This window comes from Struthio camelus, chromosome Z, assembly GCF_040807025.1.
Source record: "Struthio camelus isolate bStrCam1 chromosome Z, bStrCam1.hap1, whole genome shotgun sequence".
Classification (NCBI taxonomy): Eukaryota; Metazoa; Chordata; class Aves; order Struthioniformes; family Struthionidae; genus Struthio; species Struthio camelus.
The window spans coordinates 35,445,081-35,471,273 of NC_090982.1; positions in this window are offsets into that span (position 1 = coordinate 35,445,081).

The following is a 26,193-nucleotide window of genomic DNA, read 5'->3' on the forward strand; positions in this document are numbered from 1 at the left end:
GTAACTACTAAAATCAAAGGTTGTTGTTAACAACTGGGCGCAAATAGAGATTTCTCCAGGTTTGTCATTTGGCAAAGTTCAAGCAGATTTCTCCTTGAGGCGGATAGATGGCATGGAAATTTTTACCATGAATGGTTTATATTATCTAACATGGAAATTGATAACAGGACATTTAAGAAATTCTAACTTATACTGTGCATTATTAAATGAATATAGTATCCATGTTAGCCAGAGTGCAGCAGAAGATTCGTTCTACTTTATTCAGATCTTACATGCTCAAGAGAGAGAATTCACTGGCCAACAATATAGAGCTCAAATTTGTATTTAATGTTAAAATATTAAAAATATGCATTAAAAAAGTACTATATGTTTATTCCCGCCAGTAAAACATAAACCACTGAACACAGAATATATGTATGCGTTTGTAAATGAGATTTTGTACATGCAAAACTAACTTCCTCCATTTGGATCTCATCTAAACTTGCAGAGAGAGGATTTCATTTTTGCCAACCTGAGCTTGGGTGGAAGCTGCAGAGCAGAGAAAGTGCAGGCACCAAAATTACCATAAGGTCTGGTAGTCTGCATTAGCGGAGCAGTGCTAGTAGGGAAATATAGGATCTCATTTTGGACAGTATATATACAGTCATTGGATTAAGGATAAGATGTCATTTCATTTGCACTTACAAGTTAAGCCAAAGTCTTAACTTTACATGGCTTGTAAAATACCATATGTTGCCAGGGTATAAAGAGATGGATTAAGATTTTGCAGCAGAATAGCAGGCATTCTTCCACAAGATACTTCAGTGTAATTTATGAGTATTTAATATACTTCCAGAGGACAAAATTATGTATACAACTTTTCTGAGCATGCCAGAATCATCCTAAGAACCCCAAAGTAGTTAAAAAGCTAGATTCCTTCTAAAATAGTTGCATATAGCTGCTAAACAAAATAGAGAGTTCATGAAAAGGACAAATACAAAACATATGCTTGCAAAAAATAGCACTGATAGAGACTAACTGAATAAAGCCATGTCCGTAAGACCCTTAGTGTCTGTAAGCTACATCTGGCAACATGGAAAGCTAATGAGATTTCAAACTACAGTATGTCAAATTTATGAGGTGTAAAAGGACGTGTCCCTTACCCTTATGTAAAATAATTGGCAGTAAAGAAACTTTAAAACATTCCTGAGCTGATCTGAAATTTAAATTTACACCATAACTGAATTTTATGATTAAGGAGATTTTTTTTTTCTGTCTTCACAATCTATCAATCATTAGCTACTATCAATCTTCAGGTTTCCACAGTGCCCACGTCTGGAGCACCTGCATGCCAATGTGTCTTCAGCAGTGTGTGTCACTCCAGTGACTCGATATTTATAGTGTGAAGCTCATCCGAGCTTTCAGAAGTGTCTTGTGGAATTATAAAAACACTGTGCATATAGCCAGGTCAAAAAACCAGTAATCATGATTTTTACCTTTTCCTCCCCTAAAAAGCAACAAAAACACTATTTTGGTATATGTGTAAAAATGGTTTTGTTTTCTGTTGGCTCTATTATACAGTTTTGATTGTACATTGCTACATGAAGACCTAAGTTTTCATTTTACTTCAGGAATGCATCATTCTTGATACATGAAAAATATAGCCCATCTTCTGAGAACAAAAACTCTAGCTCTGAGCACTGTATCTTTTCCAAAGTTACAAGAAATCTATAAACAGATGGAGTTAAAGTTACAGGGAAGTTAATGGTTAAGTCTGGGTCTCCTGGAGCTGGGTTCAATTCCTGCTTTACCACAAACTTAATTTTTGATCTTGGCCACCTCCTTTCTTTCCTGCAAGAAGTGAAAACCACGTTTCCTTCCCTAAAAGATTTCTAGCGAGGATAGATATGCTGGAGACTGTATAAGGCCCTTAAGACATACAAAACAGAGAAATTAAAAAATAAATCCTAGAGGAAATGTAACATGCCTTTGTTCTGAATTATGTCCGTTATTAAATAATGAAATGCCTACAACATACTTATAGCAATAGCTCACTGAAATTGTGTGTATTAGATCATGAGGTGCGCAAGGTGCTCCAGCCAATTTTAGAATCTCACAGAGCTGGATTCTGTAGAACAAACAGCATCTTTTAAGTTTTTTTTCTGAAATATTACAGATTAAATTTGCCAAACACACAAAGCACAGTACATCTCAGAAATTCAATTTTAAAAATATCTTCTATTTTTTCCATTAAATTACAAAAACGTACAGTTGGATTATTCAAACAGCTTTAATTCTGCCTCAGGCACCTTTGTAGAAGGTGGGGAGGGAGGAATGTGTCTTTAAAGTGCTGTTTACTCTAATTTGGAGTTGCAGAGACCAAAATGGCTTAATCATAAGCTTATGATAGTTACTATAGAGTATCACTCCTTGTAAGAGTTATTGTATGAATTTTACGGACTCATAATTTTCACTTTGGAGTAATTCTGTCAGCCCTACACTGTATATTACCTTAAACTGATGACACATGCTGTCAGACTGAATTTTCCCATAGTTTTTATCTGGGATTGGAATATAAATCAAAAAAGTGGAAAATAGGTAAGATTATGCTTGAACTGCTCCTTTATTCCCCCCTCACTGCAAGACCATGTACTCTGCACTCTCTTTGGAAATCTCAAGTAAATCCTTTGTAGCCTAATAAGGCTTACTTCTGTGATGGTTTTCCTGGTAGAGGCATTTCTCTTTTCCTAGTTTAATTCCACGATTCTTAATTTCATCTCTGTATAACATGCTTAGTGGCTGAGTTCTCTCTATGTTGGTGTACATCAAAGGAAAGTGGAAATTATATCAGTTCCTGTACCCTTAAAAGCCACGGAAAGGCCCCAGGGGCATTTGAGCGTTCTGGGAAAAGAGAAGGTGCTTGGGGCGTGCGATTCTAGTTTGTGAGCGTGGCATGTCCCCCACCTCATATTCAAATAGTAATTTTTTATAGTCAAACACTGGCAGGTTTTCTTGGGGGAGCAGTAAAAGATATATTCCTGATACAATGGCCACAAGTCTCTTAACTTCTCTTTCACAAAGAATGAAGCTACTTTCGAGTTCCTGAACAACAGCACAGCCTATGAAAGTTGTCTTTAATCTTTCCTACGCTTACTTTTTTTCCTGGAAGCTTTTCCCCTCGTGTGTTCTGGGAAATCTCTAATCCATTACCAACAAGCACAGCTGACTTGAGCAGTTCTGAAGCTGAACACTCGTCACTTTTAATTTGGGGTGTTAACACAACAAAATCCAGCCATCTTCTGCTAGGAATGCATGTGCAGTGCTCTCTGTTAAATCTAACTCTTTGTTCAAAGTGAAATACCTTACAGCTTAGGAATGATAACAGTGAAATATCAAAATGAGGGCTAGGGCCTCTTTAGGGCAATATCCAGGCATGCTTAATACCAGTTTTTGGCAGTGTGTGAACAGGGGTGATGGGAAATGAAAAGTAACAGAGGAGAAAGGGATGGAACCAGAGCTTTCCAAACGGTGAAGTTTTCTTGCTGATGCTTGGGAATTTTTCCCAGACACCACTAACACAGCTCTGAATTGTGTAATGGGAAGGAGAAGCTGATGAAATAAAGCAGGGATTCACGAATGACACATAAGGTCCATTTTGGTGCAGGAGAAGTGGGGGTGTATATGTATATCTGAAAGGAGATGCACACATATATATCTGTGTAAGAGAGACAGGTGAGTGCCTGTGTTCAATATGAGCTACTTGCATCTAAGCATCTGCTGAAGCGGAGCTATGCTTGAGGGTAGTACAAGAGCTGCACAGAACAGCTGGAGTTCTTTGGTGAAAGCGAAGGAAATATTTGCTGAACAGAGAGAGTGCTTTTGTGGGGATCAAAGCGCTGGATAACAGCGGCGCAATGATTGTGGGACTCCCGCGTGGTGTTCCTGGACACATTCCTGGACATGCTGTGCACATGACTAGTCTGGAGACCCTGCTTCTCGTCAGCCTTGGCTGGAGGTTGCAGGAGTGCCTCACTGCCTCTTGGGCTGCCTGTCTCCAGCTGTAAAGTATCTTAGAAAGGTGTTGCGAGATTAGGTCCTACAAGTCCTTAAAATAGCACTGTAAAGACTTTGATGATGCCTGAGTGATAAATCCTTGACAGCTGCTTTTTTTCCCCCGATGAAATGCAACTGTGATGCAGGAATTCTTGATGTTGCTAATAGCTGCCTTCTGGAGTAAGTTAAACCTTCACTTTGAATTTAGATGAAAATTCCTCTATCACTTTAGGATGGGCATTTGCACTAAATAGACTAAGACAAAAAATCGGAGTAAATAGGCACATGGAAGATGGAAACGAGATCTATTTGTTTAGCCTATATGCAAAACAGAATTGAAACACAAGACCTGCAGTACAATAATTTCAACCAAAATTCAACACGATTATAGTGGGTATTAAATAGATCTATCTAGAGTGCCAGTGAAATTGGAAAAAACACCACCAGTTCCAGAAAACATTATCTAAACTCATTTGGCAAGTCTTTGGCAATAGGGTAAACCCTCCCTTTTCTTTTCTTTTTTATTTTTGCTCTTTAATGGCAAAAAGCGCATTTTTTTCCAAAAGAGGACAGAGTGTAGGTAATAGCCGAGCCAGTTTAATGAAAGACACTATAGATTAAACTCAGCAGCAAATAAAACAACAAAATAAGGTTATTCAAGCAGGGAGCCAGTAAGAAGACTTAACTTCCATAATGGGAGAAACAAAGGATTAAAACCTCATTATGGGTTTGAGGTCAACAAAGAGCTCTAGGGCTGCTCCTTTTAGTGGCAGGGATTTTAATCATAATAAAAGCTTTCTCAGCATCTAATGAACAGAATAAATGAGCTCTAGATGGGCTGATACTTCAAGAAGCCTCTGAGAATACAATAGTTGCTAACAGACATCATTGAACTGATGGAGAATGAACCCAGAGAGCAGTGCCTTGACACAGTTTTTATAATGACATATCTGGCTAGAAACTAGGCATCCCAGGAGCTATTTTCCAGGGCTGCTCAGACTGTTTAACTACCTTTTGCAAAAGATGCTAGCTACCACATCAGCAGAAGAGGTGACTGCCACAAGCTCTAGGATGTAAAGGTGGAAATAGATTGATTTCTGTTTCTTCTTCCTTCGGTTTTAGCAGGGTGAGACCGGTTCCTATACAATACCTTCTCTAGCTTTGCAGAGACCCTGTTCCGGCGTTGTTTTTCCCAAGTAATACAGACAGCACAGGTTCAGAAACTGCTGCACTGAGTTCAATTGTGTCTTTTTTTTTTTAAGCACGTAATCTTATTCTTTTTCTAGTTCCCATTTCTTTTTCTGAAGGATGAACGATATTTGTTGTGACATTAAGTTGCCTGGTTTGAGAAGGGATTGGTGAGCAGATGATGCTTTCAGAGATATGGAAGCCGACTGAAGCTGGCTTCCACTTTTAGCCTCCCAAAGCCTGAATCCGCTGTGCCTCTCAGCACAGCCTATAGTGAAATAGAAAGCCTATAATTAGGAAGTAAAGGACAAGCAGTGCCTTCACTGAAACCCCTTAAAGTGTGCTGCAGATTCAGAAGACTGAAGGCTGATGGATTTTAACCACAAAGACAAGCTCTTGACACTACAACTATTTTTTAGCATGGACAAAAGTGCCAATAAAAAATGACAGGGTGATATAACAATAAATAAAGTCAAAATCTTGGACAAACGAGTTGTATGGGACACCGGTGATGTTCAGTCCAGGGTATTATGTCACTGGACCCAATTCTTCCATCTTTTCAGCCATTTGAGTGCTCTCCAGAGCTACGAAGTTGTAAGTCTCGATGGCCTACAGGCCTGTCTGTTATCATCCTTGGAAGCAGCTGCATAAAAATAGCTTCCTTTTGTTCCTCATATCTTCTTCTAATCACTTTGTCCCATCTGTGAATTTTTTTGACAAAAATTGCTACTACCTGTGGCAGAATCAGCCAAGACATGGATTCGATCCTGTTTCATGGGCTGCCAACAAAGTAGCCATAACTTCTGATCTATGAGCTTGTATTGTTTCTGACAACAATATGAGCATGTAAAAGGATGCAGGTTTAGGCCCAAACTTAATCCATAGTCTGCAGATTTAGCTAATATGGTATGGAAATGTTCAGACAGGATAAAATTGAATTCCACTATATTATTTCCCATGAATTCATTTACCTGCACCTTTAAACGTATTTAGTTATTTCTTCTTTCTATTTTACAACAAGTACAACACGTACCCTCCTGGTTTGCTTAAGTTTAGTTGCATCCTGAGATGTGGTAAGTGATAAATTTGAAGCTGGGGTCCCACTGAACTCGCTGTGATTGTCACCATAAGGGCAGGAAGGATCCACAGGATCCTGTTCTCCTTGTGACCTGAACTGCAGCTTGCCACTTCTCGTTCCCCTCCCCTGAGTTCCCCTTCCCTGCTGGTTCGCCTCCGCTAATCCTAAGAATCTACCCCTCAAACCTAGCTGTATTTAAATGTGCCTAATTTACACCTATGTGAAGCAATAGGTGCCTTTCTCAGACTGTCTGAGTCTCTGGAAGCTGGAGCAGAGCTATCAGATATCTTCCACTGCTTTTTCTGTAACACAGTGCCAGAGGAAAAGCCTTCAACTTTTGTCTATTGTCAGTAGAGTTAGAAGCAGAAGAGGAGGTCCCTGTGAACAGCCTGGTGGAGACCAGCATACTGCACCTTTTAAAGCCCAAGAGAAATGTAAAAATTGGAAAGGGAACAGAAAGCCAAGCTTCAAAATGTATCAAAGGTAAAATCTGTGCAAGTGAGAGAATCTCTAAACTGACATCTTAAACCATTACGGGTCAAGAGAACGGTCTGGTGAAATTAATTTCAGCCCAAGTTTGTGTAATCAAGTATTCTGGTACTCAGTACTTTCAGACCAGTTGCAGAGATACCAAATACATTGTATATTTATGATTTGTTTGAATATTGGGAGTTCCTTTCTCAATGAGGGAAAAATTGCTGATGGCCAAGATATAAACAAGAGAAGGTCAGTTTTCCTAAAATATCTTAAATATCTGCAATCCATCATGCTGCTGTATGATAAGCTGCTCATTACCTCAAGACAGAGTTCACATCAAAATCAACAATATTGAGGAAAAGAACACGCAAGGAAAAGCATAACTAATGGCCAGTCTGAGAACTACTGCAAGAATTATGGTTGATGATTACTAAAATTTTTTTAATTTTCAGTGATGGAAAGGTCAGGGAGATAAAATAAATTTGGGAGGCCACCCGTTTTCTTCTAAAAGTATTTCAGTAGTCTTACAGGGATGAACTGGACACAACTTAACTACCATGAGTTTTAAAAATGACTTTCCCTATAAACTGATGAAGCACTGCATACTGGTTTATTTCAGAGGACGTTGTCTCTTGAAATGGGACACCATTTGCATCAACAAATAATGCAGTAAGAAAAACGGAGGGACTGATTCTATTCAGGAGACTGTAATTTAACAAAACTTAGGTAAAATGAGTGTACAGACACCGAAAAAGGTGGTGCAGAATGACATCGGTTTGGAAAATACTGTCTTGTTAAAGGTGATCAGCACGGCCAGAAGGGTGAAGGGACTTTCTGCTCCTCATACCCTCCTTTGTTTATTTAAATATGAAGGTTGAAACCAGTCCATTGCATGTGCAATCAGTGAAGTGGCTGCAAGGGGAATGAAATGGCATTGCAAGCAGCCTGATGCATGCTGTTGTCCCTGCACGTCGAGAGGAGACGCTGGCATTCCAGGAGCCTTTTCACAGTATTTGAAAGGTAGACCTTGACAGATACCCAACTCCCAGATCTCCTCCCCAGAAAAAAAATATTCTCTAATATTGCTGTCAGATCCTCCGCCTGGGGCCATGTGCTAAGATTCACGCTTCACAACATAACCTACTGAAGTCAAGAATCTTGCCCTCTCCTTCAGTGTTTTTGGCTCAACACCTATAACTATGCGTATAGTCTTCCTTCTCACTCCAACGAAGGCTTGGGCGGTACTGAAAATCAACCCATTGAAGCTGATACCTAACAGTTATTGGGCCTTTTGAGTGCAAATAATTTGGCCATAGTGTATCTATTAAGATGCAGTTCACTGTGCATATCCACTGATATATATGTTGGATAAGGACAAGCTGTTTTTGGAAACAAGTAGACAAGCATTGCTCTGGGATGCTATCTGTGTTATGATACTTGATTCTCTTACAGCTTTATCCTCAAACTGTCTTTCAGGTTTTATCCTCTGTGAATAACATTTTCTTGGTAGTAGCGTTGTTGCAGTAGTTGCTGCATATCAGAGAAAGAGTCTGTGGGAGAGGATAATCTTTTTTATAAGATCAACTGGTATACTGATATAGTTTAGTCAATGGAGCTGTATGATTGATGGTTTAGCCCAGGGTTTCGGCCCTGTTGATCTAATAAAAGATATTACCTCACCATATAAACCTTGCCTCTGTAAACATATTTTCAATTCAGGTTACGGTCACTGTAGAAATTATAGATTTTAGTTTTTATTAGCGATATCTGCCCTTACGAATGGCTTTGCACAGAACCCAATTTATTACACCTCATTAAGTAGGATTAAAGCTACCTTAGTATGCCGTCTCATTTGTTTTTCAAATTGGAGCATCATATCTTCAGCCAAAGTGAGACTACCTGTCAACTTTCCTTTGCAGTCCTTTGGTTTGTTTATAACAAGTACAAGGTGTCTTTTGATTCAAGATAATGTTTCTCCTCTCTTTTCTGCAGTTCACTGAAAGGCTGGAAAGACGGAAGTTACTGGGAAGGGGAAAAACCCCAAACCAAATGCAACCACTTCATTTAGTTTATTCAGCAAACTAGAAAGGAGAACAAAGAATAACTTACTGCCTTCCTGAATCTATGGTGTTTTTTCCTTCAATTTACAGAAAGTTTGAACTACCTTCATCAAAGATGCCCTGTCTGAAATATGCATTGTAACCCTTCTAGTAGTAATAGATCGGGAACAGGTGATCTCATTTTGCCAAAGTTTCAGTTCTTAAACGTCAACATTTCTATTCAAACTTTGATGTTATTGGATATCCATTCTGTGTGGCTATGACTGTGGAAAAAAGGAAGAAAGTTGGATTCAGAAGATTAGAGGCAAGATTAGCAGTGCAAACTAAAAGTTGGTTTCCAAGAGGGTGAGATGAAAGATGAAGAAGAAGAAAACATGGAAATGCCACTGCAGGAAGTGCTGATGAAGTGTATCTATCTAGTGTGTTTTTATTCCGGATACTTATCTCTCATGCAAAATTTCAATAGAATTTAGTATAAAATTTCATCTATCTGCAATCTAGAATTTATGGTAATGATAATTAAAAGCTATACCTGATGAAAGTAATTTTTTCCCTTAAGGGATATTATATTTCATCACTAATGGAATCTCCCTCTGTTCCTAATATATACCTGCTGCCTTTGAGTTAAAGATATCTGTTTAAAAAATAACCACATTTTAATCATAGAATTAATGATGAGGAAAATTAGTCTTTGGATGCTAACTATTTTGTAAATGCTAATAAGAGGTGGCAGCTCTGCCATTTTATTGTACCTTGCATCTATAATAATGTTGTTTGCTTTTTCTCCAAAGTTATGCTAACAGAGGTGTGCTAATCATGAGGTGAATGGTTATTCTAATTACCCCACACCAGTTAACATTTATAAATTCTGATTTCTAGGAAGCAATTGTGCCTCAGAGTAGAAGTATCAATACATTGATTGGCCCTTTTCCACTTGCTTGAGGGAGGGAAATCTGTGAGTATCTAGGGTTCTCTCTTAGCAGTTCCTAAAGTTTTCCTCTAACAAACTGACTTCTGTTTTCGCTTCTAGGTTTGTGTTAGCAAGCCCTACTTCTGCTATGAGGATATCAGTGGTCAACAGCAGCTGCGTGGATTGAATCACTATCAGCTCTTGTGTTCAGCAGCTGCTCTGAGCAAACCTAGATAACACAGAAGTTAGCTGTGCTTGTGCTCGACCGGTCTGCTCCCACAAGTAGAGGAACATCAGGTGAAGATCCTGCAAAGACTAGGAAATTTCATATACCATGCCAACACAGTCACAGCCAACCAGTGTCACCCTCTCTCTGCAGCTAGTTGCAGCACTGAGAGGCCAGACAGCATAAATTCAGGTTTCATTAAGGAGTGCAAAGCACTCCATCAAATTTCACTACTAAGGGGTCAGAATAAACCCTCTCCCGCATAACTGCTCTGCAAATATCAGTCTAATTAGCATATATAGCCAAGCTCACAAAAATGCCCACCTTTTCTTTCTTCCTGATCCTTCAACTCTGTTTCCTGGGCAAGTAACAAGTTAACGATTTCAGCATTCAAAGAATCTTGCTGGCTTCCAGCGGGTGAAAAAAAGAGCCAGCGCTGGAGGGAAGAGCTGTTTTGACACTGAACAGAGCCGACGTGGCTGTCCTGGCAGTAGCCATCCTGTCTGCATGCTTGTCCAAAATGGATACATTTGGATGACTGCGCTGAAAAAAGACTGAGAGCAAAAATAATTAAGGTACAACTCTAAGATTGACAGCAACCTTTGATATGGACAGGCCATGCAGACTTTCTCGTTGGCTTTGGTAAAAATGAACTTCTCCTTCATGTCTCTCTTGCCTTGGATAGTTTTGTGCTTCTAGTAAACTGCCACTAAACCATCTGTAGACATCTAATTTATTCAGTAGCGTGGAGCTTAGCTGTCCAGACGAATACCCGACCACATAAGAGCATAACCGATGCCATTCTGTTTCCAGCAGTGATCCATCTGTCCTATTTCTTGACGTAAAGTAGCTATTGGTTTCTCCAGAAGAAGAAATTGAGCAGTCCCATCCAGGAGTTGGCAGCTGATAATATGTGTCAAAGGACATAGAGAGATTTTCACTAATTTTTGAACTTTGCCTCAAATTTGGAAATGAAAAATACAAACTGGAACACAACTCTGGAAAATCACCCATCCATGATTTAATGCATAAGCTACCACTGTGCCAAGATGCCTTGTTGTTTCAGGAGTTCCAGGCTGGTTTCTGTCTTGAAGCAGGAGAGCTTCCGTCCTTTCCAAACCTGTGGTTATTTTTTTCTAATACTTATTATGAATATGTAATTCCCATTTTGAATCCTTCTTCAGTGCTCCTTTAGAAAGTGGAATTCATGGATTTAATTTTCATTGTGTGAAAGTTAGACTTCTTTTTATCACATTGCATTTTGTTCAGTTATGCTTATGCAATAACTGCTCTGCCCATGTTGGCATTGCAACAAAACGTGATGGGAACTTCTTACCATATCTTCTCAAAGCCATTTGTTAATTCCTATATTTCTATCTCTTTCTCCTTCCTAAGTATTCCTCAAAAGCCATTGTGCTGTGTTTGGTCTCAAGTTACTTCATGAGAAACTGTGAGGTTCTCATGGTGCTGTTGAGAAATACGTATTGTAACAGCTCATTTGAGTGATTTATGCAATTAGGAAAATGTACAAGCCATGGCTCCGGGTCATGCCTGTAATGAAACCCAAATGCAGGTGATGAAGTTGAATTTCAGATTAAAAGTTTTGCACAACTCTGCTCCAAGCAACACAAACTGAAGCAATTCCAAGCTTGCTTGGAAATAGTGATGTTAAAATTAAAAGAGGAGGAAATGTTATCTGTTTGATCCCATGCAACTGTAACAGTCATCTCTAATCTGTCACACCTGCCTCCACGAACTGTTTTCTCACAGGCTTTGATCAGCTACAGTTTGGTTGTTTCAGGCTCGTCCAAGTAAGGCAGTGAGGCAGAAAGCAGTGTATGTGTGTGTAGCTTAAAGAATGTCAGCTTGTAAACAAGTAAGAGAAGATTTCTAGTCAAAAACAAAACCACAAATGATTTTCCCACAAGATGAGATACGAGCATTACGGGAAGCAATTGGTCAGAGTTTACTCAGGAGTTTGTAGAGGTTTTGCAGATTGAGACAAGAGGCAAAGAGGGGATTGGAAACTGAATGGAAAGGAATCCCAATGGAAGTGTTTTCTGATTCAGGGCTCAGTTCTGCTGTCCACACACATGGTTTAGGGAGGGAATTGTCTGGGTGTTTTTCTCATGTGAGTAATGCAATGGACTTAGTAAGTGGCTTTGATTGAAGGCTACTAAATTCAGCCAGGAAATTTTACAGCCACTGCCAAAACATCACTACCACAAAAGAAAGGAAGGATTAACATTAACATCCCTGAACTATGAATATGATAAATTTTGACAAAGAAATCAAAATCTCGGATTGGAATTTTGCTCTTAGGCTGTCTCTTTTTGGTGGGCTGAACAAAGACTCGGGATCTGAGAACGCTTAAACACAGAGAAACGTCGAAAAAGCAGAGACGTTAAGTGAACTCTAACAGCAAGTCAAAATACAGCAAACTACAAGAGAAAAACATGTTGAAAAAGGACTAAAACCAAAAACGAAATAGCATTGCTATGGACAAGTTTGGGGGAAGAACCTCCATTACAAAACATTGCACTCTGCAGAAGATGCTAGGTTAGTCTTGTACAACAGGCAGGACAGGTAGCTGCAACAGGCTTGGAAGCTACAAGGCATTTTATTTGAGCTAATATGTTCTAATAGCACACCCCACTACTAATGTAGACAGAAATTTCCAGGCCACAAGGAATCATTAGGCTGCCACCCTTTTCAGCACCGGTCACGGTATTTCATCAACTCTTTTCTTTTGCTTGTATTCAATTAAAGCATATCTTCTGGGGTGAACCAAGTCTTGACTGAGTTCCCAGGACTGGAGAATCCACCACTTCCCTCAGCGATTTGTTCTCAGTTTTCATCAGCTTTTCTGTCTAAAAGGTCTGTGTCTTCCTTCCAACTTTTATTTGCTTGACTTTGACGTGATTGGTGTTAGCTCCTTCCCAGCAGGTCAAAGAAGCATGTTGAAATTTTGAAATTGATATTTTGTCTTCTGTGAAAATAATGAAAATAATTTGTTTTTTGTCTTTCTTTCTTTCTTTTTTTTTTTAATGTGAGAATTATGTTTGTTTAAAAAAATAGAGTCATGTTTCAGGTATTTAAGATATACTGTCTAAAAATATTTGAACATAAATAAGCTAATTTTAAATTAATTTGGCTATAGCTAATATTTAATTATATATCTTTTAAATATATTTAATATGATCAAACTATGGGAAGACACACATCTCAGTCAGGCAAAGTAATGCCATCTAAGTGGTAGCAAGTCCGTAACCTACGGTTAGCCCTAAACAAGATCAGCAGAATATATTTCTCATTATATAGAGCCGAGTAAGACTGAAGTCCTTGTTCCTCCAGGGAAATTAGTGTGAGCAGAAAAAAGCCTCATCCCTGGGGACTTAGCAGGGTGGTACTCTGAACATATACTCTTTCATATAGGAATTGTGCAAAAGCGGGAGAGGACTGAATTCTTGGCAGCATGTCATGAACAGGATTGATATGGTGAGACAACATCATTCCCTTTTGCTGAACCTGCTTTTGTAGGACCATGGAGATTGAAATGGAGGTGTGATGGAAGCAGGAGCCTGAATTGAAAAATACGAATGAGGAAATGAGCTGTAAGGGAGAGAAGAGAGTTTAAAGTGCGGTCACAGCAAGAGCATTCCTGCAGCGGCCAGGACACGACCACTGCTGCACTGCGGGAGCAGCAGGGAGGAAATCTGGAGAGGCCAGGAGGGCTGATGAGGGCCAAGCTGTCCGTCATTCATGCTTTAGCAGATACATATGCTGTTGGAGCGATCTTTGTCACGCTACGCTAGTCCAGGTGGAAAATGTAGCCTGCTAGGCTTGATTCTCCTCTTTCTTATCCACCATTTATTTACACTGGTCTAATTGCACTAAATGACAAAACCAGACCAAAACCACTCCTGCCAATTTCATGGACCTTTCTGCTCCTTCTGAACCAACGTGAATGTGTACAGAAGGAGCAGAGCAATAGCAGGGAAGGTCCACAATAGCCCAAAACTTCTATCAATGAGAGGAAAAATGAGTGTCAGTCACTAACACGAATGCTCCAACCCAAAAGCATATGTAAATATGAGAGCCAGCAGGAACCATGCCCAACATTTTGGGTTGATGGGGTTGTTTGGTTTTGTTTATCCACTCTGATTTCTGTTAAAGGCAAGCCACTTAGATTCCAGGTTATTTTTGTCGTCCTTATTTACAATCAAGGTAATTGTTCCTCTCTGTTCCAGCTCTGGCTTTCTTTCTAATTGACAGAAGAGCTCTATCATTCGCAGAAACACTATTCACCATGTAATCAAATGATTGTCTTTATCCTCTAGCTCAGCCTTCATTATCAGCATCCATTTGTCCTATTGACAGTTTCCGTACGTCTTTTCTGTGTTCCAGTAATCTATATGCCAGGAAAGCTAGAAGACTTCAGAAGGGAAGGAAGGGTGGAGGAAGGAATCTAAGTTGATTCATTTTTTGTTGACCTAAGAGTAAGTTGTCACCTTTGCCCCATATCCCTAGGCTGCTGGCCCTCAGCGCATCAGGAGCAGCAAGACACGCACCGTTTGCTGCTAGGAGCTATAGAGAAGCAAAAAAATCTCTGCAGCAACAAGGTCAGTGCCCCCAGTGCTTCCCTTTATACCCCAGAGGCCAAACCTAAACAAAACCAGTTGCATCTCAATTCCCCTTGTGTAACTTTAAATTCAAAACCTGCCCCTATCCCAATAAATATGGTGACAGCAATAAGTAAGCGGAATTGAGTGGAAAGAGGTTAGTGCTGAGGAACACAGTCATTTCACTACATATCTTTGAGGGGCAGCAGCTTGTTTCTGTTTTAGACATCCCTAGTCGGGGAATCATTTCCTGTTTAGAATGCAGGATTTATCATTAATTTGCTGATTTATTGGGGACTGTGGTAGTAGTGGGGTTGTACAGCAGATGACAGCTGGGAATTGAATCATTCATTCTTCTGGAAACTGTTGGCTAACATTTTCAGAAGTGTTTAATGGTTGGATGTCCCCTTTTTTCCTGGTTTGTGACACTTCAGAGAAGCTGAATTCCCAGAAATTGTCAGCCTTTAGAAATTAGTGCCCTTGACAGTCTGTGGATTTTTATTTTCAATAATATAGTAAATAATACTTCATTTGTAGTTAACCCACTTACTCATCTTTTTTTTTTTTTTTTTTTTTTTTGCTTTAGCTGCCAAGTGGTGTTGTCACACTCTCATCACATCCAGATATCGGTGTATTGGTCTGAGAACACAGCAACAAAGAGTCTGGTCATGAATTCAACTGCTTTATTCACCCGAACATCATGTACACAAAGGTTCAATCGAGATTCTCCCAAGTGAAAGACTACAGAGAGTGCTTATACCATCAGGCTGCTAAATGGAGGGAAGTATCTGGGATAATTCACTGGGACTTTGGACCTGAATGTGGAGAAGTGCTTATAATCTCTTAGAACTATTATATATCAGAAGCGTTTATACGATCAGAAACACGTCTCCCAAGCAATGGGAAGAAGCATAGGAAGGGGAAGTCCATATCTAAATGGATAAATAAGCACCTAAACTGGGTATATAGACAGTAGGAGATGTGATGTTTAGATGAGCTTTTTTAAAACAAAGCCATCTGTCTTCCTCCCTAATGTCACGGAGGTCTGAGGAGTCTACAGTGATTATTCTCCTAAGAAAAATCAGGTTTTCCGTGTGTCAGCAATTCCACCTTCAGTCCTTTGCTGTATGCCAATTTTGAGCATGACTGAGAGGTTTATATCAAAGGTAAATGACATAACAGCGCGTCAATGATTCTTCTATGCCTAGTGTGATCAACTGGCCTGCGCTAATTCAGATTTCCTTGCACTTTAGCACGGGGCTCATTCTACCCCTGGTTTAATGATGCCCCTGCTTCTGCAAAGTGCTAAGTACCCTCAGTTCCCTGGAGTTTGACGAAAGGGATGGTGGCAGTCAGTACTTCATAGGGCTGTGCCTGCACTCAGCACTTTGGAAACGAGTGGAACGGAATTGGATTTGCCAGTCTTTAAAAGAATACCTTACAGAGAATCACCCCTTTCAAGGACATAATTCAGAAAAAATTCTAAAGGAAAACTGGGCACATCATTAACTATAAAGTTGTCATCCTTCCAAGATTGCCCAGCAAATCCGCAATGTTTTGTGTTACTGCGGTGAGATTTGGAAAGGAAAGTTTGACTGCAAAAACAGGACGCATTTCTCCGTTACAGAGGACAGCGAAGTCCTCAGGGCAGCCACGGCCGCTACAAGGACCTTGCTGATCTCTTCCTTCTCCTCTCGACCCGACTTCAGTGGGGAAAATTTGTTGCAGGTGCGGCTATTCTGAGTCCACTGAGAGAGAAAACTTTAGTTAGACTGAATTTTTTTGTGGGGACGTGGTATTCGAAAGACACTTTAAACCACCATGGACTCTTCTGGGAGCAAACTTGCAGACGTGATTGAGGGCCTCTACATTCCTGTACCGAATTACAGAGGCATTATAAGGCTGATCGTTACAGAAGGACTGGTACCCACAGGAGATTTCTTGCCCATCTTCAATGGGGAATTAATTTCTTGCAGGCTGGAGAGGGCTTGACTCTTTTGGGTTTTGAACCCTCTATTTGTGTGAAAATGAGGGATGAAGGGAGGTGAAATGGGAAAGGAGGGGCCAGGTATCCCAGCTGTGATTTTTCAGGTAATCAGAAGTGTTCCAGTGCTTTGTGAACATTTTAAATACAGCTGAAAACTGATCTGCCAGGCTTTAAGAGAGATTTGTAGCCTTCTTCATCTTTTTCCTCTGAAAGGACAGTTTCAGGAGGCACACACTATCTATGAAGCCTTAATGGCTGAAGCTGTTAAAAGCAAAAAACCAAATAAACAAAAATCCAGCCTCTGCCACCGCTTTGGAGCAACCAATACATTCAGAAAGAACCTGGAAATTCGAAGCCCTTTAAACATAAGGGAACCTGCAAACACAGGAAAAATGTTATAGAGTCCCATTCCCTCCTCCTGTCCATCCCCATTTGGCTTTAAAATTGCATTACTGTTTTCCTCCTTGCACTTCCTAGGAGAAAGTCAAGCATTTATCTTCAAACCCTGAAAATACTTGGACAAGTATATAATCTTCTGTGTTCAAATGAAGTCAGTATGCAACATGAGAACACATAGTGCTATCAAAAGCCGCTTAAGGGGAAAGTAAGCAGAAGGGGAAAAGTGAGAAAGGTGGGGGTTTTTCCCCATTATGGTATTTAGGTAAGCTGACTCCCGAAACATCATTTCTAGGAGATAATAGATAATAAAGAGTCTTCGGACAAAACTGTTTGAGTAAATTAAAGCATGTTCTTTTTGCAAATCATGCTTTAGTCTGAAATGTTCTCTTCTACTACAGTCACAAGAATCACAGCAGGAGACTAGCACAAAAAGTAAACCCTCTCTATTTTTGCAATATCTTTATCTAGTTCATTAGAATGAACTCTAAATCCATGTTCTTCCAAAATACAGGTCAGTCAGCACTTGTACCTCAAAATAGCCAACATAGGACAATGTGTTTCAAAAATCTGAAAAGCAGGAATTGAGCTATTTAATACCAATGAATTTTAAAAAATGAATAAAGCTATTAATTTAGGGAACTATTTCTTCACTGCATACGTTATAGTAACAGGTTGTCTCAATTAACCAGCCAATGTATCTTTTTTTCTTTCTTTTTTTTTGCTTACACTTTATCTTATATTTCTTTCATTCTTATATGAAAGAAATTTATTTTCCATGAATTTCATGGAGAAATTAATTTCATCCTTAAATGAAATTCCAGGGAATTTTTCAGTCAACTATGATAAATAAAGAGGGCTGCATGCTAGGTTTAAATAATCATATTTAAATAGGCACTCCATTTCATCTGATTGTTATTATAATCCTGAATAGTCCGGGAAAGTACAGTTAAATTGCTTAGCAGCCTACTGAAATACAGGAATAGGCTTGTGCTCATCAGTGAAACATTAGTGGGCAAGGGGCTTGTGGAGTGTTAGTCTGTAAAACAAGCAAACCGTTAATCAGCCTAGGCACTAATGCTGAATCAGCTCAAGAGTTCAAACAAAGCAACAGTCGTGCATGGGAATATTTAAAAAATGATTTACCAGTCTTGAGGCCTTTGGTGGCTGCCACTGCAAAGTGCCAGCTGTTGAACAGGGATCTGGACACCTTCCAGAGACAAATCTCTTTAAAAAGATGTGTGTACATAAAAAGCTGAAGGTGATAGATCCAGACAGGCTAGAAACCGATCCTACAGAAAGTGGCGTGGTATCTTCTGGTTGCAGTGAGAACATCTGCAGTGAGGCTTTCTCATATTTCTTCTTTTAGAGCAAAGAGAGCCCGCGTGAGGACCGGACTGCCGTTTATAGTAGTCTGTTCAACGCTCGCAGGGCAAAGAGCATGGCTGACTTTGGGGAAATGCCCTGTCAGAGCACCACAAGCCGTAATGAACCTGAAAAATAGAGAGAAAAGAAAGAGAAAGAAAATCTAGGTTTGAGGAGGGACAGAAAGAGACCATCACTAAACATTTCTCTGGAGGATGGGCCGCAAAAGGTATACGCATAGCCCCAGCCAGGGAGTAAGAGAGTCCTCGGTGCACTGCATGGGCTCAAACACAGTGTCAAGGGCTGCTCCTGTCCCGGGAACTCCAGTCTCACCCTCCTAAGACCAGTGATTCCTTATGAACACCCACAGTGAGGGCAACGGGCTGTATCCCCATGTGGTGAGCAGCCTCTTCCATATGGAAAAGAAACATTAAGGTTTAATAGAAAATATAAACCTAGAGACATCTCTTTATTTTTGGTTAAATCTATAGAGTATGAATAAAGAATATGGAATAAGTTTTACAGGATCGTTTGAAAAACGAAAATGTTTTTCATTTCTAGTGGGTCCTGAGGGACTCCTCCAGAAAAGGCATTTACATTCAAGGTGCCTTTTTGTTCTATATTTGCAAGTGTTTCTCAGGTAGGTTTTTTCAAACACTGTTGCCTTTGAGGGTCATAATTTCAGTAATGATACATTATTATTCACAAGGCTGAATCCCTCCCCTTTCAAGTCCTGTGAACTTTAGCAGAACCATTTTTAATCTACTTAAGATTCGGTCCTTAAGTCAGATATTTTGGGGACTTTACATATAATCAGAGCATAAAGCAAATGTGTAAATATGCGTCCTTGTTTGTTTTTTTAATGTCACTGTAACCTCAAAGATAAAAATCAGAACTGGTGTTTACATAAGCAGCTGTAGTACACAGAGAAATCCAAATAAGAGCTCTTGTGTCAGAATTTCCTGTCTGAAGAACTGATTGTCACATGAATAATAATAACATAGTGTTATTAAAGCATAGCTGTGTTTGTTAAAGGATTGCAAAAAGTACTTGCAATAAAATTTCAAAACCAGTTCAATCTTTCCTCGTTCTGCATGTGTGTATAAGGAAAGGGCAAAGTAACAGGAAGTTGTTCCCCCTCGAAAAAACCACTTTGTGGCGTATCCAGACTTTGGACATGAGGATTGAGTAATATGTCTCTTGGGGGTTTTCCAAATCTGCACGTAAATTGAGATTTTTTTTTTGTTTTTTTCCTTTTTTTTCTTTTTTCTTTTTAAGATGTGTTATCCTCATTGCTTTTTACAACAAAGATGCTACTTTATGATATCTGTAACTGGTCCAAACTTAAACTTCATGGACTGACATATGAAATTCTCATCTTCACTGACACACCTCAGTGAGAATTTTGCTGAATCTGTTACTACGTTTGGTTGACAGAAATTTTACACAGTAAATTCTGAGATATGAGCTATTTTACTCCATAGAGCTGATCCTAGAATTGTCATGAAATTTCAAAACAAAGCTGATAGCAAAAGTCAATAAAGTATGTGATGGGCCTGAGTCCTAGCAAGATGTGAAGGGTGGCATTTCGTACTTACTGCTGGTAATTATTCCCTGTGACAACTGGTAATCTGCCAAAAGCAGTGAATCAAATTCTCCCTAGCATTTTACTGGGGAGGCAGAGGTTAACTAGGCCTCCTGGCAACAAGAAATAGAAAATAAGTTAAAGTAGTGCTATTTTGAAAGATGCAAACAGCATCTTAGTGCATTGTCAGTCATTTCCTGTACATTTCTTGGCCCAGATTTTCCATTAGTGTAAATTGTCATGGCAGCTCTACAGGAGAAGTGAAGCCATCTTGATTTAAACCAGCTGGAATCTGGAGTCAGATACGTTCACCAGTTACCTTTGCTAGAACAGAAGTATCCAGGAAACCCACGTGGGAAAAACATCACTGCTGCATTAGTATTAAAAACAAAACCAATCCTTAAATTTAAAAACAGTCCATTTATTAGGTAATGTAATGTCTTTTTTGTTCATACATGTGATTAAAAATTATTGGCTACATCCCAACTGCCTGCCTGCTGAGGAGGCCATGGGATGTTGTGCCATCCCAGACCCCAGTTGGCAAGGAGGTGCTGGGGTGTGCTGAAGCCACGCTGTGGACACCACAACTTGGGACTGGGTGGTTCTCACCAGCACGGAGAAGCAGGAGCACCCAAAGCGGCACCTGGACTCAGGGCCAACAGTGTCCTTGGGTTTATATGTTTGCAGTCCAGACATATAAGTTGCAGTAACAGTTTAAGTTCTATCTGCAAACCCACACCTAAAGTTTGGTATCACTAATATATATATTTGTACCAAGATACCTGTAATTTGCAACTTCCTTATGGTTATTCTTACTTACTTATCACTTATATTCTCTGCAACTGGTGAAGATAAAAGTTTTTGTGAAACTGACAATGCTGAAGTACACTCAACAGGGAGATATAAAGCTACAGTCATGCTGATTTCCTTCCCACATTCCTGTATTTTCAGATAGTATATAAAAAGCTGTATGGAAATAGTCATTGCTATAGCACAAAACAGATGAAGCATTCAAAATTAAGTTCCTAAGAAGCCACATATTTAGTCTTACATGAGTTAATGCTCCACTTTATTTGATTTTAAGTTATTTAGAAATTCAGATGCTAAACAGATGTGCTTATAAAAAAAAAAAGGCTCAGCAATTTCCTATGAGAGCTGAAAAACTCACACAGAAAACATAATCTCCTCAAAGAATAACTGCAGGACCATCTTTGGACTATGTTCTATACTTGCCTCCCCATGACATAGTACTGTGACCTATGTCACGAAAATAGAGGCAGACTACTGTCAAATGTCTATGAGAAGAACGAGAAGGAGATGAACGTGCTGATACATACCCAATCTAACTGATTATTTTGGAGGTGGAAATTGCATTGATCTTTAGCTTAGAACGTGTAGTTTCTCTATGGGAGAAAACTGGCTGTCCTCAGCTATTTTCTCATTTTGTAAGTCTTTGAGACAAATCAGCTTACTAACCACCCTTTAACTCCACGTACTCATCTGCCTCTGCAGTTCCCACTGGCTGCTATGGGGAGAGGATAGGAAACAGAGGTCAGACGCCCTTCCCACCCCTCCACCCACTAAGCCCTTGGGGAGAGGTGAAAAAAATAGCCACATGTTTTTATGGTGAAACTCTTCCCCACAACTGCTTGCCCACACCCACCTCTGAGGGGATACTTACTCACCTCCTGGCTTTCTGGGTCTGTCCACCACGTCAAGTTCCTACTGAAGAGCACATCGTAGGCAAGCATTGTCATATATATTATGGATACTTTGGGATTTGAGTAGATCTGTCCCGAATTATTAAACAAAGACCCAATCTCCCATCTTCACATGGAACACTTCGCTCTGCAGGTACTTAAGTTTATCTTATCTAGAATTTTTTTTAGGCATGAACAAGAATGCCAGAACCATGGAACGGAAAATGATATAACTACTGCATCTTGCAGAGAAAAGCTGATTTTCTATGGCTCCTAGAAATCCAGTCATTATCACTTAATCAGGCTCCATAATTATCATTGCAAGTACTCCGAAGAGCATGAGATTGCAAGATTAGACCACCACTTGCGAAATATCATAGTCCTAAGCACAGTGAGGCCAAGACAAGGAAAATGCTGCTGGCATAAGTTTGCCTTAATCAGTTTCACACTGTGATCTTCCATGTATCTGGACTAAAAGTCAAAATCAGTTCTCAAAAGTGCTAACAGAAAGATTTGTGGTTAGCCAAGCATTTGGTGAGCCCCAGTTTTAAATTAAATATCCTTGTTTACCCGTTGGAAATTTATGGTATTTCCAAATTCTTTTTCACGTCATTATGAGCAGTAATATTAGTGAATTATGTTCATCAGAAGTCTGAGTTGATCACATTAAGATGCGCAATACGTTGGGACAAGCTGTCTTACTTTGTGTGTTTCATCATCCCAAAGCATGAATTTTTTTTTTTTTTTTTGGCCACTTCTCAGCCCAGAGGGCCCAAAACCACTTGTGGTTTGCCTTGAAAAACAGATTTATTAATAAGTAAATTGTCACTGATCTCTTTAAACTCATAATCTGAAGCGTATTATCTGAAGGAGCCAACATCTATTTATAACATTTAGTGCTATAGTGGAATGTAAGAGCGGTGGAGGAAGAGATAGACTAGGGCTCTTCTCTAAACCTGGTGACCTTCAGATAACCTCTCTTTGACAAAAGAAGTCCTTCAGTCTATGTTGCTACCGCTGAAGGCAACCGTTTAAGGCCCCAAATAGATCTTGCCTAAACCTCTACATGCTTTGTCCTGTAAGATTGCTGTCTGTGACCACATTTCACACAAAAGGACTCTCCGAGGAGGGGCAGCACAGGTATTTCTAAAAAAAGGATAAGAGAGACCCCAAGACATGCTCAGAGCTTTACCGATAGTTCTCTTTAACGGAACAGAAAGCAAATTACCAAATATAGAATTACCGCTGCATTTCCTTGGAAGATTACTTGGTATAGCGGTATTTCCAAATTAAACAGATTACATCCTACAGCATGATAAATACATACAATCTTTAGAAAAAACTACGTCAAGTACCGCACAGACTCAGAGGGTTTCCCAGTTATGGTTCTGAGCTGTGTTGAGTTAATGCTGAATTCATGCTGTATTACTCTGCCTCTGTTTGACAGCAAGAGCTCAGGAGGTCTGACCTAACCCTGGGCTTCTTGCACCCACCATCTACCTCCCCAAGCCCTTTCCTTTGTCTTCTCTCAGCACATTCGAGACAGTCCAACAAATTACTGTGACATTTCCCGAACAACACCTGAAAGGCACAGGTTACAACCGGCTATTGATGACATTCGAGAGGAAGGTCTTTAGAAATATGGGAACGGAAGTGGATGAGTAGTGAATCGCTTTCTTTTTCCGATAACCTGTAAACACTCTTTTGTTTGGAAAATCTTGAAGCTTGCCTGGTTGGTTCGGCTCACTTCTACACTGAGTTCATCCAGTCTCGTTGTCTGGATCCTTTCCAAGGGCCAAATTCACAGAAAGCAATGATAAAAATGTCACTGACTTCAACAGTGCACAACTGTTTTCCATAAGTAAATAGAAATTGTTTATAAAAATAGCTTAAACATTTGAAATGGGGAAAGAGTAGTTACTGCTCCACTGAGGAGGCACAGAGTTGCACTTCAGGGCAAAGAGGGCGAGGAACTTTTGTCCCTTAAAAACTGTTAAAAGAAAAATCTGTCTGTTGCTTGACTCTTGTTTTGCTTCCAAACTTGAACAGTAACATGTCTACTGATAGTAGATTTTATGGAAAACATTCTAGAGATCTAACAGAGAGGTCTCAGTATAATATCACGTAATTAAACCCACATTCATTTACAACTTCACATGCGTAGGTGCAACTTTATTAAAAAAAAAAAAAGGTTCTAGGGAGGCCCAAGAACAAAGGCTTTTTAATTGAAAGTGGTTAAAGTAGAGAGTGAAACGAAGAATTCAGATGGAAATGCCTTTTTTGTGGTCCTAAATGAATTTTCAAGGTTATATGTACATTTCTCACCTAATGGAGTAGCAGAATACTTTGCTGTTAAGTGCTTGTTGTCCATTTGGTATCCCATATAAATGAAATCCCCTTCATTGCATTTGTTCTCCCATTATGCTTTCTACATTCGTTGTTTATTTTGTTTCTCCCTTCTGCTGTATCTCCTCCCCTAGTTTTTCCTCTCTAATCAGTCTTCCCTCCTTCCTTGTCTTGCAGCAGTAATTTCTCTCAGTACTTTTCTCTGTGCTGTGTAATCCTTGTTTCATTCATTTACTTTTTTCCCTTTTTACTCCTTTATTTATTCTTTCAACAGTTTTCTGCCCACCACAATCTCCTCTGTTCTTCTTCTCTCACTTTACTCTCATTTTGTCCCCTCCCAACCTTTCTGTAATCAGGAGGTGAGAGATAAGCATTACAGGCCCACTTTTAGGACCAGAGGTCCTGGAGCTTTGCGGTTATATCAACATCACACTTCACCGTCTTAAGCTCCTACACACTATCATTACCAAAAGTCTTAAAAGTACTAATGTAATTAATACAACAGTTGTAATTGAGGTAAGTAGTGTAATTGATATAACAACGTTTGCCTGAACTTGTGGAGAGTCTGCAATACTAGTGTGGAAGATTTTTTTTTTTTTGTTCCATGGCTTGCAGCCCCATTTCCCTCCAGCAAGGGAAGAAGAAATAACACTGATTTTTTCATAGGCTTATGGAAAACCTTTGCTTTTACATTAGCCTGGCTGGCAGAGAGATGAGTGTCCCTGTGTGGTTACAAGTCGGGAGTAACCTCCTGTGTCCAGAGGTGGGATTGTCTTACTCCAGTCCTGCTAGTCCATCTCTTTACGCTGCAGACCATGCATGCTCGCTCTCTTCTCTACCTTGCTCTCTTCAAAGCCTCTGCCACAGAGACACACACATATGCCTATTCTTAGAAGACAGCAATGCATTGTACCAGAGACGGGATCTGGGAGACAGGCAGAAAATTCAGATCAGGAGCAGGTGATGACAGATAGTTTTTGCTGTAAGTGCAAGAGAAGAACTTAATCCAGCTATTACAGTCTGTTAATAGATTATTTAATTGACAGTAGATGCTGCTCCAGTGTAACTGGCACCATTAATAAGTTTTGTAGGGGCAGCAAAACGTCCAGTTTTCCTGGATCACTAATTTTTCTTGGCTCCTAGCAGATCTAGCAGCTCAGGCCTTGCATTAATTTGAGAAAAGAAGAAAAGCAGCAGCAAGACCATCTCTTTGGAGGCCATGACTTCTGATAAGATGGAAGATAGGTTTGGCTGGGAGACTGGAGCCCAGCCATAGCTGGCAGAGGCCGAATCACCAAGAACCTTGTTCTGCGAGTCATTGCCTTCGCATGTGGGAGAGGCAGCTGCTGCCCCATATCACTTCCCCTGGCACTGGGTCTGCTTAATCCTAGCTGTCCCAGTTCATCAGCTGATTAAAAGGTTGAAACTTGAGCCCGTCTCTGTGCATTGTGACAGTGATTTCTGCTTCTGCATTTTACTTTATTCTAAAGAATTAGGGAGTAAGCAGACTCAATTTTTCCCTATATATAGACTTGGCTAGTTGCACTCTGTGTACTGAAAGCAATGTTGTGACATGTCAGCAAGGATGCTTCATCATGATGTAATTAGTGCACATACCAGCCCTTCATACCAGCAGCCAGCTGTGGCTCATTAGGATCTTGGCTGCAAGCTGCATTTTATTTATGAGCAATGTTCTCCCCTTCATATCTAATCAGCACATCCTTGTGAAAATAAACCTCAGCAGTGCATGGCTTCAGCATTGAGGCATCAAGCCCCGGGTTCTTGGATCAGGCAGCAACTCCAGCCACATGCCACAACCTGAGCGGGGTGCCACTATCTCAGTGGTATGAGGCTCAGAGACACCCCTGAAAGAGAAACTTTCCACTGATGAAGTCCTGCTCCCGTTAGAGTCACTGGGCCATATTACTCTCCTCATTAATTTTCTAGGGGAGGTACCAGAGCAAGCTGAGTATTGACCCTTTTACCTTAATGCCTTTTTTTTTAATGCCAACACCAGCTCCGGCAGAGACTGGAAAAGTCTGTGGCCTACTCCTTGTCCACACCTGCTGAATGCAGACAGCTCCGGAAATGCAGAGTACGTTAACAGCGTGTGCTGTTCATGGTGACCCTCACAGCAACTGCCTCATGGAAATCTCCAGCAGAGGAAGGACAGGAGGTACAGAGAAAGCCAGAAAACCTTGGCCGTCCCAGCCAGAAAGTC